The sequence below is a fragment of the Mustelus asterias genome, chromosome 13 (genome assembly GCF_964213995.1).
Source record: "Mustelus asterias chromosome 13, sMusAst1.hap1.1, whole genome shotgun sequence".
Classification (NCBI taxonomy): domain Eukaryota; kingdom Metazoa; phylum Chordata; class Chondrichthyes; order Carcharhiniformes; family Triakidae; genus Mustelus; species Mustelus asterias.
The window spans coordinates 5,936,066-5,952,468 of NC_135813.1; the positions used below are offsets into that span (position 1 = coordinate 5,936,066).

Below are 16,403 nucleotides of genomic sequence, written 5' to 3' on the forward strand. Positions count from 1 at the left end.
AGGGTGACCAGAGGTGTACATAGTACACTGGTACCACAGTGAATGGCCTGTTCCTGTGCAGTGGATCCTCTGTAATCCTGTGTAGATTAATTTTCATGATGCTTTATGTTAAGTAAATGCAATGACAAGCCAACTAAATCCCCTTGCATGGAATTTTGCTTTGTTACAAACTAACAAAAATAATCATGGGAAATGTGTCCCAAAAGACAATGATATTTCGCTGAACGTTGGTTCACGAACTTCAACTCATTAATTCAGCATTAAATTAAGTGCAGGCACAATTTATTTGGATAGTTTTCTTTGCTTATCCCATCACTTGTGATTGGTTCGACTGCTCTGTAATATTTATATGATTCTGGCTGGGGTTTCTGATTGGAGGAAGAAATCGCTGGGATTGGACTCGAAAGGAACCCAAGGAAATGTTTGGGTCCTGAACCTTTTAAAATGAAAATGTTTAGATATTCATCTTTTCTAGAATGCATGCTTCTCCCGAAAGCAGAAACTGTGGCCGGTAGATTCTGTCCCCGATTCCGGGGACGGGCGAGGCTCGGAGAAGGTCATCCTCCGTTGGCCTCGGGTGGGATTGTACGAACCTCGGGCGGACATGCCGGTAAAATTCCACCCTCTACTTAATTCGCAGGTTCAAGGATTAAAACATAAATAAATCACACAGTTTGATAAATGTGAAATTCCTGTTTATTCAGCACTGGCTGCCCACCTTGTTTCGCTGACTGTACGGTGTTTCGCTACCTCGATACAGTTAAAATTATAATCTGAGGGATCCCCTCATCAATTAAAAATTAGGAGCTAAAAAGTCATAGAATCCCTACAGTGCAGGAGAGGCCATTTGGCCCATCGAGCCTGCACTGACTCGCTGGCAGAGTGTCTTACCCAGGCCCTCCCCCACGGCCCTATCTCTGTAATGAGGAGCCGATGGCCAAGTGGTATTATCGCTAGACTATTAATCCAGCAAGTCAGCTAATGTTCTGGGGACCCGGGTTCGAATCCCGCCACGGCAGGTGGTGGAATTTGAATTCAATAAAGAATATCTGGAATTAAGAATCTACTGATGACCATGAAACCATTGTCGGAAAAACCCAACTGGTTCACTAATGTCCTTTAGGGAAGGAAATCTGCCGTCCTTGCCCGGTCTGGCCTACATGTGACTCCAGAGCCACAACAACTGCCCTCTGAAATGGCCGAGCGAGACACTCAGTTCAAGGGCGACTAGGGATGGGCAATAAATGCTGGCCCAGCCAGCGATTCACTATGTCTAACACATTTTTAGACACTAAGGAGCAATTCAGCATGGCCAATCCATCTAACCCGCACAACTGTGGGAGGAAACCGGAGCACCAGGAGGAAACCCACAGTAACACGGGGAGAATGTGCAAACTCCACACAGACAGTCACCCAAGATAGGAATCGAACCCGGGTCCTTGGTGCTGTGAGGCAGCAGTGCTTGTCACCGTGCCACCCCTATGATATAACTACTACACCCTAGCTATGACTGTAACACTACATTCTGCATTCTCTCATTTTCTTCTCTATGAACGGTATGCGATGTCTGGATAGTGCGCTAGAAACAATACTTTTCACTGTATACTAATACATGTGACAATTATAAATCAAATCAAATCAAATCAAATCTACTCTCTGGTCTAAACTGCGAGGTGTCTGGCCCTTTCTGCAAAATAAGTGGAGAGTTATTGTGGTGCCAACTGCACATTTACTGTTTAAGAAGGTACATGTATTACCAGAGTTATTAAGACCAAACTAATTTGACAAAAGTCAGTCACACAAGAATGCAAAATGTTCAAGAGCACAGATACCTGGGAATCTGGATGCAGCAATGTTTTGAAGTTGGGGGACTGGGGGGTGGGGTGGGGGAGAGGGGGGTGGGGTGGGGGAGGGGGGGGTATGCGGGGAGGGTGGTGGGAGGCAAGGTGAAACAATTGCTGTGTCTGAAATGTGAGGCCTGAACTGCACCCAATATTGGGCATGAGGTCGCAAGAAGCTACAAAAGGTCGTGAATGTAGCCCAGTCCATCACGCAAACCAGCCTCCCATCCATTGACTCTGTCTATACTTCCTGCTGCCTCGGCAAAACAGCCAGCATAATTAAGGACCCCACGCACCCCGGACATTCTCTCTTCCACCTTCTTCCGTTGGGAAAAAGATACAAAAGTCTGAGGTCACGTACCAACCGACTCAAGAACAGCTTCTTCCCTGCTGCTGTCAGACTTTTGAATGGACCTAACTCGCTCTAAGTTGATCTTTCTCTACACCCTAGCTATGACTGTAACACTACATTCTGCACCCTCCCCTTTCCTTCTCTGTGAACGGTATGCTTTGTCTGTATAGCACGCAAGAAACAATACTTTTCACTGTATGTTAATACATGTGACAATAATAAATCAAATCAAATCAAATGAGGAGAGATTAGGATGGGTGACTGAAAGTTGAGTCAAAGAAGTAGGTTTCAATGAGCTTCCAAGAGAGAGGTGGAAAGGCCATGAGGTTTAGGGGAGGAATTCGAGATTGTTTTGGTCCTATGTTTCTTCAGAAGGAACTCTTCAAAATGCAGCTGATGAAAATACAACAAAACTTACTCCAACTTATAAATCAAAGAAAGGGTTTAATAAAAAAAATCATTACTCCAAACTTGGGGCCTCATCCTGGGCCACTCCAAACTCTCCACAATTCTACATAGTTCCTTATTTACAGTTGGTCAGCTGACTATTACATCACTCTGTGATTGGTTCCATGGCTTACTGGCCCTAACATCTTGTTCCCATTGGTCACATTACATCCAATACAAAGTTGTCACCGGTTACATTCGGACCGGTTAAATTGGCGAAACATGGGAGGCCAGAGTTAGAGGAGAACGGAAATCTTGAAGGGCGAGGGAGGTTACAGAGCTAGGGAGGGGGCGAGGCCATGGAGGGATCTGAAAGCCAGGATGAGGACGTTAAAATCAAAATGAGGCGGGATTGGGAGTCAATGTGGGATAATGAGAACAGGTGTGATAAGGGAATGGGACGTGGTGCGAGTTAGGACATGGGCATAGCTGTTTCTACACTTGCAAGGAAGTAATTTTTAAAACCTTATCTTGTTGGTTGTGATCTAATGTGTGTTCTATTTTAGGAACCGATGTTGGACTTAATGCCTGAGAAGCCCCAATCACAAGATTGATTATTCTTAATATTTAAGGAAAGGCACGGTGGCACAGTGGTTAGCACTGCTGCCTCACTAAAAACCCAGGTTCGATTCCCGGCTTGGGTCACTGTCTGTGTGGAGTTTGCACGTTCTCCTCATGTCTGCGTGGGTTTCCTCCGGGTGCTCCGGTTTCCTCCCACAGTCCAAAGATGTACGGGTTTAGGTGCATTGGTCATGCTAAATTGTCCCTTAGTGTCAGGGGGACTGCCTAAGGTGAATATGAAGAGTTACGGGAGTAGAGCCTGGGTGGGATTGTGGTCGGTGCAGGCTGGATGGGCCGAACGGCCTCCTTCTGTACCGTGAGGATTCTATGATTCATTCTATAAATCTAGACTCTTATTGGTCTATGTGAAAGGGCCTACACTTGTTTCACTGCTCACTGAGTTTTGGACCATTATCATTCTGTTAGGCGGTGTTTGTCCACCTCATAACAGAGTAAACAACTTCAATCCCTTATCACAGTGTCATGTCCTCAGTGACTAGAAAGTTATTATAATACTGGACTACCCATTACTCCAGATATGAGTCAATGCAGGAATGGAGAAGAGTAAATGTCCAGTAGATTTTTTGCTCTTTACAAATATTCTTTAAAGATCTGGTATTTAGTTTGCTGTTGATAGTGTTTTAACTCATGAGTATAATCAGTTTGTTATTAACCCCATCAATGTGTACAAAATATCTTCATCCTGAATATGCAGTTGCATTTACAGAAATCGAGGATGACTACATGGTTCCTTGTGTCAACTTCACTCAAAAGGTTGTCCTTAAGCAGGTTAAAGCCCCACAATTTAGGATGAGACTACATTTGGTCAGGGGAGCAAAGGTTATGGGGAAAAGGTGGGAGAATGGGGTTGTGAAACATATCAGCCACGATTGAATAGTGGAGCCGGCTTGCTGGGCCGAATGGCCTAATTCTGCTCCTATATCTTATGGTGAAATGGTCTTCCACAGCGGCATGGTGGCTAGCACTGCTGCCTCACAGCACCGGGGACCTGGGTTCGATTCCCGGCTCGGGTCACTGTCTGTGTGGAGTTTGCACATTCTCCTCATGTCTGCGTGGGTTTCCTCCCAAACCCCAAAGATGTGTGGGTTAGGTTGATTGGCTGTGCTAAATTGACCCTAGTGTCAGGGAGATTAGCGGGGTAAATAAGTGGGCTTAGGGGAACAGGGCTTGGGTGGGATTGTGGTCGATGCAGATTCGATGAGCCGAGTGGCCTCCTTCTGCACTGTAGGGATTCTATGATTCCTGCCCTGTTCACAACCTTAGTGTCATATTTGAACCTGAGATTAACTTTCCCCCACATATCCACACCATCTCTAAGGCTTCTCATTTTCACCATAGAACACAGCCCGACTTCTGCCCTGTCTCAGCTCATCATCTACTCAAACCCTCATGCATGCTTCAGTTACTCCTGGACTAGACTGTACCCACACACTCCTGGCCGGCTTTCCTCCCTATCTTCTGTAAACTTCAGGTCATTATGACTCTGTTACCCATGTCCTAACTAAATCCCACTTACCCAGCACCCCTGTGATTGCCAACCTACAATGGCCCCTGGTACAGCAACATCTCAACTTTCAAATTCTCATCTTTGTTTTCAAATCCTCCCCCCCCCATCTCTGATCTCCTCTAGCCATGATGTGGAGATGCCGGCGTTGAACTGGAGTAAACATAGTAAGAAGTTTAACAACACCAGGTTAAAGTCCAACAGGTTTATTTGGTAGCAAAATTTGGTAGCAAAAGGACTTTAACCTGGTGTTGTTAAACTTCTTACTCCTCTAGTTACACAACTTTCCGAGATATCGGCACCAATTCTGGCCTCTTGAAAATTCTGGCATGTCATTTGACATGTCAGCTACGACTCTCACCAACTTTTACAGGTGCACCATAGAGAGCATTCTTTCTGGTTGTATCACAGCTTGGTATGGCTCCTGCTCTGCCCAAGATCGCAAGGAACTACAAAAAACTGTGAATGTAGCCCAATCCATCACTTAAAGGTATTTGAGTAGAAGCGCCCTTAGAGAAGCATAGCAACAAGGAAGTTACCTGTGCCGGGGGGAAGGTATCCGGTTTTTGGGTTAATAAATGAAAGATCGTCGAGTCAAACAGTGTTTCACAATTGGCTGTGGTGTCCATCATGTATTGGACTGACATACTAATGTGAAATGAAATCAAGTCTAAGCTAATTGGAAGGAGTGCCTTAGATATCAGAAAGATATAATTGTTTTTCGAGGAAGTGATGAAGATGATTGATGAGGGTAGGGCAGTGGATGTTGTCTGCATGGACTTCAGTAAGGCCTTTGACAAGGTCCCTCATGGTAGACTGATGCAGAAGATGAAGTCGCATGGGATCAGAGGTGAGCTGGCAAGGTGGATACAGAACTGGCTCGGTCAAAGAAGACAGAGGGTAGCAGTGGAAGGGTGTGTTTCTGAATGGAGGGCTGTGACAAGTGGTGTTCCTCAGAATCAGTGCTGGGACCTTTGCTGTTTGTAATATATATATAAATGACTTGGGGGAAAATGTAACTGGTTTGATTAGCAAGTTTGCGGACGATACAAAGGTTGGTGGATTTGCGGATAGTGATGAGGACCTTCAGAGGGTACAGCAGGATACAGATCTGTTGGAGACTTGGGCGGAGAGATGGCAGATGGAGTTTAATCTGGACAAATGTGAGGTAATGAATTTTGGAAGGTCTAATACAGATAGGAAATATACAGTAAATGGCAGAACCCTTAAGAGTATTGATAGGCAGTGAGATCTGGGTGTACAGGTACACAGGTCACTGAAAGTGGCAATGCAGGCGGAGAAGGTAGTCAAGAAGGCATACAGCATGCTTGCCTTCATCGGCTGGGGCACTGAGTTTAAAAATTGGCAAGTCGTGTTGCAGCTTTATAGAACCTTAGTAAGGCTGCACTTGGAATATAGTGTTCAATTCTGGTCGTCACACTACCAGAAGGATGTGGAGGCTTTGGAGAGGGTACAGAAAAGATTTACCAGGATGTTGCCTGGTATGGAGGGCATAACCTATGAGGAGATGTTGGAGAAGCTTGGTTTGTTCTCACTGGAACGACGGAGGTTGAGGGGCGACTTGGTAGAAATCTACAAGATTATGAGGGTATGGACAGAGTGGATAGTCAGAAGCTTTTTCCCAGGGTGGAAGAGTCAATTACTAGGGGTCATAGGTTTAAGGTGCGAGGGACAAGGTTTAAAGGAGATGTACGAGGCAAGTTTTTTACACAGAGGGTGGTGGGTGCCTGGAACTCGCTGCCGGGGGAGATAGTGGAAGCAGATACGATAGTGACTTCTAAGGGGTGTCTGGACAAATACATGAATAGGATGGGAATAGAGGGATATGGTCCCCGGAAGGGTAGGGGGTTTTAGTTCAGTCGGGCAGCATGGCCGGTGCAGGCTTGGAGGGCCGAAGGGCCTGTTCCTGTGCTGTAATTTTCTTAGTTTTTTGTTCTTTGTAATGAATTTTGGCTTAGAACCTCGGACCTTTGGCGCGGTCTTTGGCTCCAACCTGTGTTATTTGACCTTTTGAATGACTCCCACGGCTGAGATTAATGTCTTGCTTGTCTTGTATGTCTTAGAGGTAAATTTTATTCACGTCTTAAAAACTGAAACTTGCTATTCAAACCAGTTACATTTTCCCCCAAGTCATTTATATATATATTACAAACAGCAAAGGTCCCAGCACTGATTCTGAGGAACACCACTTGTCACAGCCCTCCATTCAGAAACACACCCTTCCACTGCTACCCTCTGTCTTCTTTGACCGAGCCAGTTCTGTATCCACCTTGCCAGCTCACCTCTGATCCCATGCGACTTCATCTTCTGCATCAGTCTACCATGAGGGACCTTGTCAAAGGCCTTACTGAAGTCCATGCAGACAACATCCACTGCCCTACCCTCATCAATCATCTTCATCACTTCCTCGAAAAACAATTATATCTTTCTGATATCTAAGGCACTCCTTCCAATTAGCTTAGACTTGATTTCATTTCACATTAGTATGTCAGTCCAATACATGATGGACACCTCAGCCAATTGTGAAACACTGTTTGACTCGACGATCTTTCATTTATTAACCCAAAAACCGGATACCTTCCCCCCGGCACAGGTAACTTCCTTGTTGCTATGCTTCTCTAAGGGCGCTTCTACTCAAATACCTTTAAGTGATGGATTGGGCTACATTCACAGTTTTTTGTAGTTCCTTGCGATCTTGGGCAGAGCAGGAGCCATACCAAGCTGTGATACAACCAGAAAGAATGCTCTCTATGGTGCACCTGTAAAAGTTGGTGAGAGTCGTAGCTGACATGTCAAATGACATGCCAGAATTTTCAAGAGGCCAGAATTGGTGCCGATATCTCGGAAAGTTGTGTAACTAGAGGAGTAAGAAGTTTAACAACACCAGGTTAAAGTCCTTTGTGAAATTAATTTAAGTTTTCTTCAGTTTTTTAAGAGAATGAGGCCACCAACAGAAATTCTCCGCAACAATGTTCTTGCCTAAAGTGCTTTGGGATGTCCTGAAAACACAATAAGGATTAATATAAATACAAGTCTTCCTCATGTAGATGCCGGGAAATTCCTTTCTCTTTTGCTTGTAAACTTTGTGAATATTCAGATGACACGCCACAGTTCATAGATCATAGAAGGATCATAGAATCATAGAAACCCTACAGTGCAGAAAGAGGCCATTCGGCCCATCGAGTCTGCACTGATAACAATCCCACCCAGGCCCTATCCCCATATCCCTACATATTTACCCGCTAATCCCTCTAATCTACGCATCCCAGGACACTAAGGGGCAATTTTAGCATGGCCAATCAACCTAACCCACACATCTTTGGACTGTGGGAGGAAACCGGAGCACCCGGAGGAAACCCACGCAGACACAGGGAGAATGTGCAAACTCCACACAGACAGTGACCCAAGCCGGGAATCGAACCCAGGTCCCTGGAGCTGTGAAGCAGCAGTGCTAACCACTGTGCCACCGTGCTGCCCTCCAATTAATAGCAGCATTACATTAATAAAGTCACTCAGACATTCAGGAATGTTAATGCTAAACAAATTGGAGAAATTAAGTTTCTGCCTCTCCTCTTTCCATTCTCTCTTCTCCATCATTCTCGCCATCCTCGCATTTCCTCCTCTGGTATTTTTCCAACAATCCCATTCTGGAGATGGGAGCAAGCTCAAAAAACTTAACTTGCCGATAAACTTCCACAAGGCAAGCTAGAAAGACCAAAGTTTGACTTGGTTTTCATCGAATAGAATCCCTACAGGGCAGAAGGAGGCCATTCGGCCCATCAAGCCTGCACCGACAACAATCCCACCCAGGCCCTATCCCCATAACCCCACCTATTTACCCAGCTAATCCCTCTAACCTTGAAGTTTAGTGTCACAAGTAGGCTTACACCAACACTGCAATGAAGTTACTGTGAAATACCTACCCATCTTTGAACACTAAGTGGCAATTTAGCACCCCCAATCCACCTAACGTGCACATCTTTCAAGTGTGGGAGGAAACCCACGTAGACATGGGGAGAATGTGCAAACTCCACACAGACAGTGACCCGAGGCTAGATTTGAACCCGCGTCCCTGGCACTGAGGGGCAGCTAACCACTGTGCCACCAAACAATGGCAACTATCTGATATTTTCTCTGCCTCTTCTATTTTGACTCTAAGGGGCAAGTTAGCACGGCCAATCCACCTAACCTGCACATCTTTGGACACTAAGGGGCAAGTTAGCACGGCCAATCCACCTAACCTGTACATCTTTGGAACACTAAGGAGCTATTTAACACGGCCAATCCACCTAAACTGCACATCTTTGGGACACTAAGGAACTATTTAGCACGGCCAATCCACCTAACCTGTACATCTTTGGAACACTAAGGAGCTATTTAACACGGCTAATCCACCTAAACTACACATTTTTGGACACTAAGGGGCAGGTTAGCACAGCCAATCCACCTAATCTGCACATCTTTGGACTGTGGGAGGAAACCGGAGCATCCGGAGGAAACCCATGCAGACACGGGGAGAATGTGCAAACTCCACACAGCCAGTGACCCGAGCCGGGAATCGAACCCAGGTCCCTGGCGCTGTGAGACAGCGGTGCTAACCACTGTGCCACCGCACCGCACTGGAAATGGCTACTGACAAATGTGTGGACTGATTGACAGTAATGGATTGGAGATCGAATGTGCTCAGACTCACTGGCCGGTATTTTACCGCCTTGCCCGCCCTGGAATCGGGACGGGCGCGGTTCGCAGAACGGAATTCTCCGTTGGCCTCGGGCGGGGTTTTACGATCTTGCCCGAGCAAGGACGTAAAATCCCCCCCCACCTTTACTAATATGGTCACTGGACATTCTAAAGACCTGTTTCAGAAAATGTGTGTGAGTCCCTCGATGAATGACGTTGCCATTAACAAGGTGTGCTCCATCAGAGTGGATTATCTAAAGGGGCCATCATATTATAATGTCCTGAATACGATCCATTGCTTTCACCAGTAACTCAGAGAGATTTTGCTTTGCTACTATGATTAGATAGGAAAATACCACTACCTCAATCTGGATACCATTACAGTGAGTGCACAGTTCAATAACTGTCACTAAACCACCGGTGGCTAAATTCTGGAGTGAGTTCAAAGCGTTCTTTGATGAAAATCACTAAATAGTGACTAACAAAATCCATGCAAATAATTTCAGTATGGATCTAAAGCTCCGATCCAATCATTTCTTATTTGGTAAATTAATAGAGACGCCAGTTACAGGCTACGAAGAAAGAAATCGTTTTCAAACTGCAGACTAGATGAATTAAATAATTTCCCTACATGGTGTTTACTTCATTGTGGTTGTTTTTCTTAAGGTGTTGTCTAGCGCGAAAGCAGACACATGGAAATACTGAGTTACAGAAGAGAGAATTAAGCAAAATGTCAAATCTTAGAACATAATCCCGACAGTACAGAAGGAGGCCATTTGGCCCATCGAGCCTGCATCAACACCAATCCCACCCCAGGCCCTATCCCTGTAACCTTACATATTTATCTTGTTAATCCCCCTGACACTAAGGGGCTAAATATGTAGGGTTACAGCCAATCAACCTAACCTGCACATCTTTGGACACTAAGGGGCAATTTAGCACGGCCAATCAACCTAACCAGCACATCTTTGGACACTAAGGGGCAATTTAGCACGGCCAATCAACCTAACCAGCACATCTTTGGATACTAAGGGGCAATTTAGCACGGCCAATCAACCTAACCAGCACATCTTTGGATACGAAGGGGCAATTTCGCACGGCCAATCAACCTAAACTGCACATCTTTGGAGTGTGGGAGGAAACCGGAGTACCCAGAGGAAACCCACGCAGACACGGGGAGAACGTGCAAACTCCGCACAGACCTGAGGCCGGAATCGAACCCGGGTCCCTGGCACTGTGAGGCAGCAGTGCTAACCACTGTGCCACATGAGTAATGTTTTCTGATCTAACACGTGATGGAAAGTGACCGACATGCTTTCTGCATGCCGTGACCATCGCAGGTTCCTTTACAAAGCATTGCCCTGCTCCCAAAGAAATCACAATTCTTGCATTTAGCTGACAAGTTGAGTCAAGTGAAGCAGTTGAAGTTAGAGGGATGGATTCCCCTTGGATTCCAGCAGCAGTCCCAGATTCCCCAATGCGCTGTGCTAGCAGGAGAGCGAGATGAAGAGAATCGGCATCTTAATGTTTATTACTATCCCTGTTGGCGAGAGAAGACTCAGAAAATGCACCTCCGCCCCCTTAGTGGAAACATGGGGGCTTCTGCTGCCAGGATCCTCCTTCACTAAGTGACAGTGCCATGGGAATCCCCTCACTGTGAGTTCATCCACACATTGAGCGGCACAGTGGGTTAGCACTGCTGCCTCACAGCGCCAGGGACCCGGGTTCAATTCCCGGCTTGGGTCACTGTCTGTGTGGAGTTTGCACATTCTCCCCGTGTCTGCATGGGTTTCCTCCGGGTGCTCCAGTTTCCTCCCACAGTCCAAAGATGTGCGGGTTAGGTTGATTGGCCATGTTAAATTGACACCAGTGTCAAAACTGTAGCTATGAGAAGCGATTGGATAGGTTGGGGTTATTTTCCTTGGAATTGAGGGGTGATTTGATGGAGGTGTACCAAATTGTTAGGGAAAGAGATATGGTGGACAGGATAAAATTGTTTCCCTTGGTGGAGAATTCTAGAACCAGGGGGACACAGATTCAAGATAAGTGGCAGTAGGTGTAGAGGGGACGTGAGGACAAAGTTTTTTTACGTGGAGTGTGGTGGGTGTCTGGAATTCTCTGCATGAGTTGATAGTGGAGGAAAGACCCTAAACTCTTAAAAGTACTTGGATCTGGACCTTAAGTGCTGGAAGCTACAGGACTATGGACTGGGTGCAGGAAGATAGGATCATTCTATCATTCATTGTATATTCCCTTGCTTTGTTATTCCTCCCAAAATGAATCACAATGTGGAGATGCCACGATGGGGTGGGCACAGTAAGAAGTCTCACAACACCAGGTTAAAGTCCAACAGGTTTATTTGGTAGCATGAGCTTTTGGAGCGCTGCTCCTTCATTAGGTGAGTGGAGAGTTGGGTTCACAAACAGACTTGATTACCTGCTAAGACTCGCATTCCAACAATTATCTTGTAATTGAGTTTGTGTCTATATATGCCCTGTTTGTGTACCCAACTCAGGTACACTGAGGGAAAATTTAGCATGGCCAATGCACCTAACCAGCATGTCTTCCAGACTGTGGGAATTGAACCTGGGTCCCTGGTACTGTGAGGCAGCAGTGCTAACCACTGTGCCACCATCCCGTGATCTGACAACAGTATGTATTTAAGAGCCTAAATTGAGGTGAATTCTTGTGTCCTTTTAGTGAACAGGAGCCCAAAGTATAAAGTTAGCTAAACAGTGATAAACTGGAAATAAAATACTGGTGGACGGCTAATGAAGTGTTGTCCTGAAAAGCGTTGTTGTGATATCACAAGGCATTAGTTTTCCAGTCCATGTACAGCTTATTGTTGCTTTCATTCAATCTTCGTTCACACTTTCTTAAGCAAACAAACAAAATTCTACCGAGTGCTTCATTACTGTTGGAACCCAGGCTGCAATATTTGTGGTTTGGCAGATTAGTTGAAAGCAAAGAGGAAATGGCTATTGCCATATCGCTTGCTGCGCGTATAAAACTGCTACAGTGAGCAGCTGCACCAGATTCCAGATCAGTGTCACACTGAATATCTGCTGCAGAATTCGAATGAGTAAACTGTCAATGTCATTTCAGTGCGAGAGTTTCTCTTCGAATCATGGAATCATTGAATCCCTACCCTGCAGAAGGAGGCCATTCAGCCCATTGAGTCTGCACTGGCTAACTGACAGAGCATCCTACCCAGGCCCTATCCCCATAACCCCATGTGTTTACCCCACTAATCCCCATAACCTACACATCTTTGGACATTAAGGGACAATTTAGCATGGCCAATCCTTCTAACCCACGCATCGTTGGACATCAACGGGCAATTTAGCATGGCCAATCCCTCTAACCCACACATCGTTGGACACTAAGGGGCAATTTAGCATGGCCAATCCACCTAATCTGCACATCTTTGGACACTAAGGGGCAATTTAGCATGGTCAATCCCACAACCTGCACATCTTTGGACACTAAGGGACAATATAGCATGGTCAATCCCCCAACCTGCACATCTTTGGACACTAAGGGGCAATTTAGCATGGCCAATCCCCCTAACCTACAACTCTTTGGACACTACAGAAGAATTTAGCTTGGCCAATCCACCTAACCTGCACATCTTTGGACTGTGGGAAGAAACCGGAGCACCAGGAGGAAACCCACGCAGACACGGAGAGAATGTGCAGACTCCACACAGACAGTGACCCAAGCCAGGAATCGATCCCGGGCCCCTGGCGTTGCGAGGCAGCAGTGCTAACCATTGTGCCACCGTGCCAAGCAAAGAACTGATCGATATCTTGTATTAATCATTGATGGTCTCGGGTCTGAAGTGGTTGTTTTTGCCCAGTTTTGAGTGAGGAAAGGGTCCTTCGTATTTCCAAAGTGGTACACTTACAAAATGTCCAACGCAGGTGAAAGCTTGACCCGTTCAAACCTCACAGTCATCAGAATGCAGCATTTTGGCCCCAGTCCAAGCACAGTCGGTCCATGGAATTAGACACAGATGGAGCTGGGGAACCGTGGGAGCATTGCAGAATAATGGAGCCAGGGAACACGGCACAGTGGGACGCAGCGGAGTAGAGCGCAGTGGAGAAATGGAGCCCCAGGCGAGCAAAACCGATATGAGCTATTTTCTGACTAGGTGGCACGGAAGCACAGTGGTTAGCACTGCTGCCTCACAGCGCCAGGGACCCGGGTTCGATTCCTGGCTTGGGTCACTGTCTGTGTGGAGTTTGCACGTTCTCCCCATGTCTGCATGGGTTTCCTCCAGGTGCTCCGGTTCTACTCCATATGTTTCTTATTCCTTGGACCTTGTGCTTGGAATGGGGCCATAATATTCCACTCCGATGAATGTGAGATTTGAGCTCTTTTCCTTCAAAGATGAGCAGGTTAAGTAGATTGGCCATGAAAAATTGCCCCTTAGTGTCCCAAGATACATAGGTCAAGGGGGAATTAGTGGGGTAAATACATGGGGTTATGAGTCTGGGTAAGAGTCGGTACAGACTCGATGGTCCGAATGGCCTCCCTCTGCACTGTAGGGATTCTATGATTGTACGACTGGTCCATATACCTATTTACTTATTAAGCTATCTATATTAATCTCTTTGTCCTGTGCGGAGTGTGGGAAAGTTTCCTTTGTAGACTGTCCCACCTGACATCCAGGTTGGCTTGTATTTATAAAAGCAGTCAAGATCGGTGTTGACTGAGCAATGCTGCTTGTCTCAAAATATGACTGAACATGACTCACTGTCAGGAATGATATCAATGAAGAGGCCACACTCCGGCGCCTGTTCGGCTACACGGGGGGAGAATTTAGCATGGCCAATGCACCCTAACCAGCACGTCTTTTGGACTGCGGGAGGAAACTGGAGCACCTGGAGGAAACCCACACAGACACAGGGATCGAACCCGGGTCTCTGGCGCTGTGAGGCAGCAGTGCCAACCACTGGGCCACCATAGTAATTGTATTCAAATATAATTCATATAAACCCTATAGTGCAGAAGGAGGCCATTCGGTCCATGAAGTCTGCACTGACAACAATCCTACCCCAAGCCCTATCCCCACAACCCCACACATTTACCCCGCTAATCCCTCTAACCTAGACATCCCGGGACATTAAGGAGCAATATAGCATGGCCAATCACCCTAACCTGCACACCCTTGGGCTGTGGGAGAAAACAGGAGCACCCGGAGGAAACCCACGTAGACACGGGGAGAATGTGCAAACTCCACACAGACAGTGACCCAAGCCGGGAATCGAACCCGGGTCTGGAGCTGTGAAGCAGCAGTGCTAACCACTGTGCCACCGTGCTGCCATAGTAGGTGCTAAAGAATAATGCAAAGAACATTGCTGGCTAAGATAGTTTTGCAGGTAAGGTTTACTAAGTGACAGGTGTTGGGGATTTGCAAATTACACTGTAATTTCTCAGGCAGGATAAGCGAACATAGGGCGGAATTCTCCCAAAAACATTCTAAGTGTTGAATTTGCGGGAAAACTGGAGTAATTCACGCAGGTTTTTTCAGTGGGAGTTCAGACTGGAATCTCCCACACTCTGTGCAATGCAGAGACCACCAACGTGAATATCATTAAATTTCAGGCTGCGGGCCTATTCCTGAAGAAGGGGCTCAGAGCCTCGAAAGCTTGTGTGGCTTTTGCTACCAAATAAACCTGTTGGACTTTAACCTGGTGTTGTTAAACTTCTTCCTGGGCCTATTCCTTCCCAGGGGGCTGAAACCAGTGGAGGCTCGTATGCCTGGCTGCGAGATTCTCCCACCCGACTGTACTAGGAAATTAGCGTGACGGGGTGGGAGAATCCCCCACATAGATACAATTGGTCAGATCACCATCTCAAACTCCACCAATTATGAGGCTAAACTTGCAGAAGGTCTTACATCACCTTTGCACACAAACAGATTGTGTTTAGGGTAAAACTACAGGTAATATTGTGATTCACACACGTTACAGCAGAGGGCAAATTGTTAATTTTGCTTACATTCACGACCGTATCTCTGATGGTGTTCAATGTAACTCAAGAGGTTGTACTCTTTTATATGGGCATTCTATGGAACGCATAAATCATGTTATCAGAATGCCTTGAGTAATTACGTAGGATTACATAAGATATCACAGATATGCTACAGCACACAAGGAGGCCATTCTCCCACCCTCTCTGTGCTAGCTCTCCAAATGAGGAAATCAATTAGCGCAACCGCTCCCCCAAAGGGCACAGAAATAGGCCATTCAGCCCAACCGATTCATGTTTGATACTCCAATTGAACTCCCCCCCATCTTTCCTGATCTGAGTCTATCATTGTAAGCCTCAATTCCCTTCTCCTCAGCTTGTGCTTGTCTGGCTTTCTCTCAAACACATCTATTAACTGTTCACTGCAACCACTACCACTCTCACCAACTTTTACAGATGCACCATAGAAAGCATCCTTTCTGGTTGTATCACAGCTTGTATCACGGCTCCTGCTCTGCCCAAGACAGCAAGAAACACAAAGGGTCGTGAATGAAGCCCAGTCCATCACGCAAACCAGCCTCCCATCCATTGACTCCATCTACACTTCCCGCTGCCTCGGCAAATTCCCTTCCCTAAATACGGAGACTAGAATGCCACACAGCAATCCAGGTGTGGTTTCGCCAAAGCCCAGTACAATTGTGGTAAAACTTCCTTGTATCCATACTCCAATCCCCTTACAATGCGAGTCAACACGCCATTCCCCTTTTGAACTATGCCTGCAAGCTAACTTTCTGGGGGGCATTTTAAGAACATAAGAACATAAGAAATAGGAGCAGGAGTAGGCCATCTAGGCCCTCGAGCCTGCCCTGCCATTCAATAAGATCATGGCTGATCTGAAGTGGATCAATTCCACTTACCCGCCTGATCCCCATAACCCCTAATTCCCTTACCGATCAGGAATCCATCTGTCCGTGATTTAAACATATTCAACGAGGTAGCC

General features: G+C 46.2%; 1 protein-coding gene across 1 annotated transcript in view; it reads right to left on the reverse strand.

Moving 5' to 3' along the window:
• col27a1b (collagen, type XXVII, alpha 1b) overlaps positions 1–16,403 on the reverse strand; it is a 610,967-nt gene that overhangs the window by 344,749 nt on the left and 249,815 nt on the right. The gene's annotated exons all lie outside the window — the stretch shown is intronic.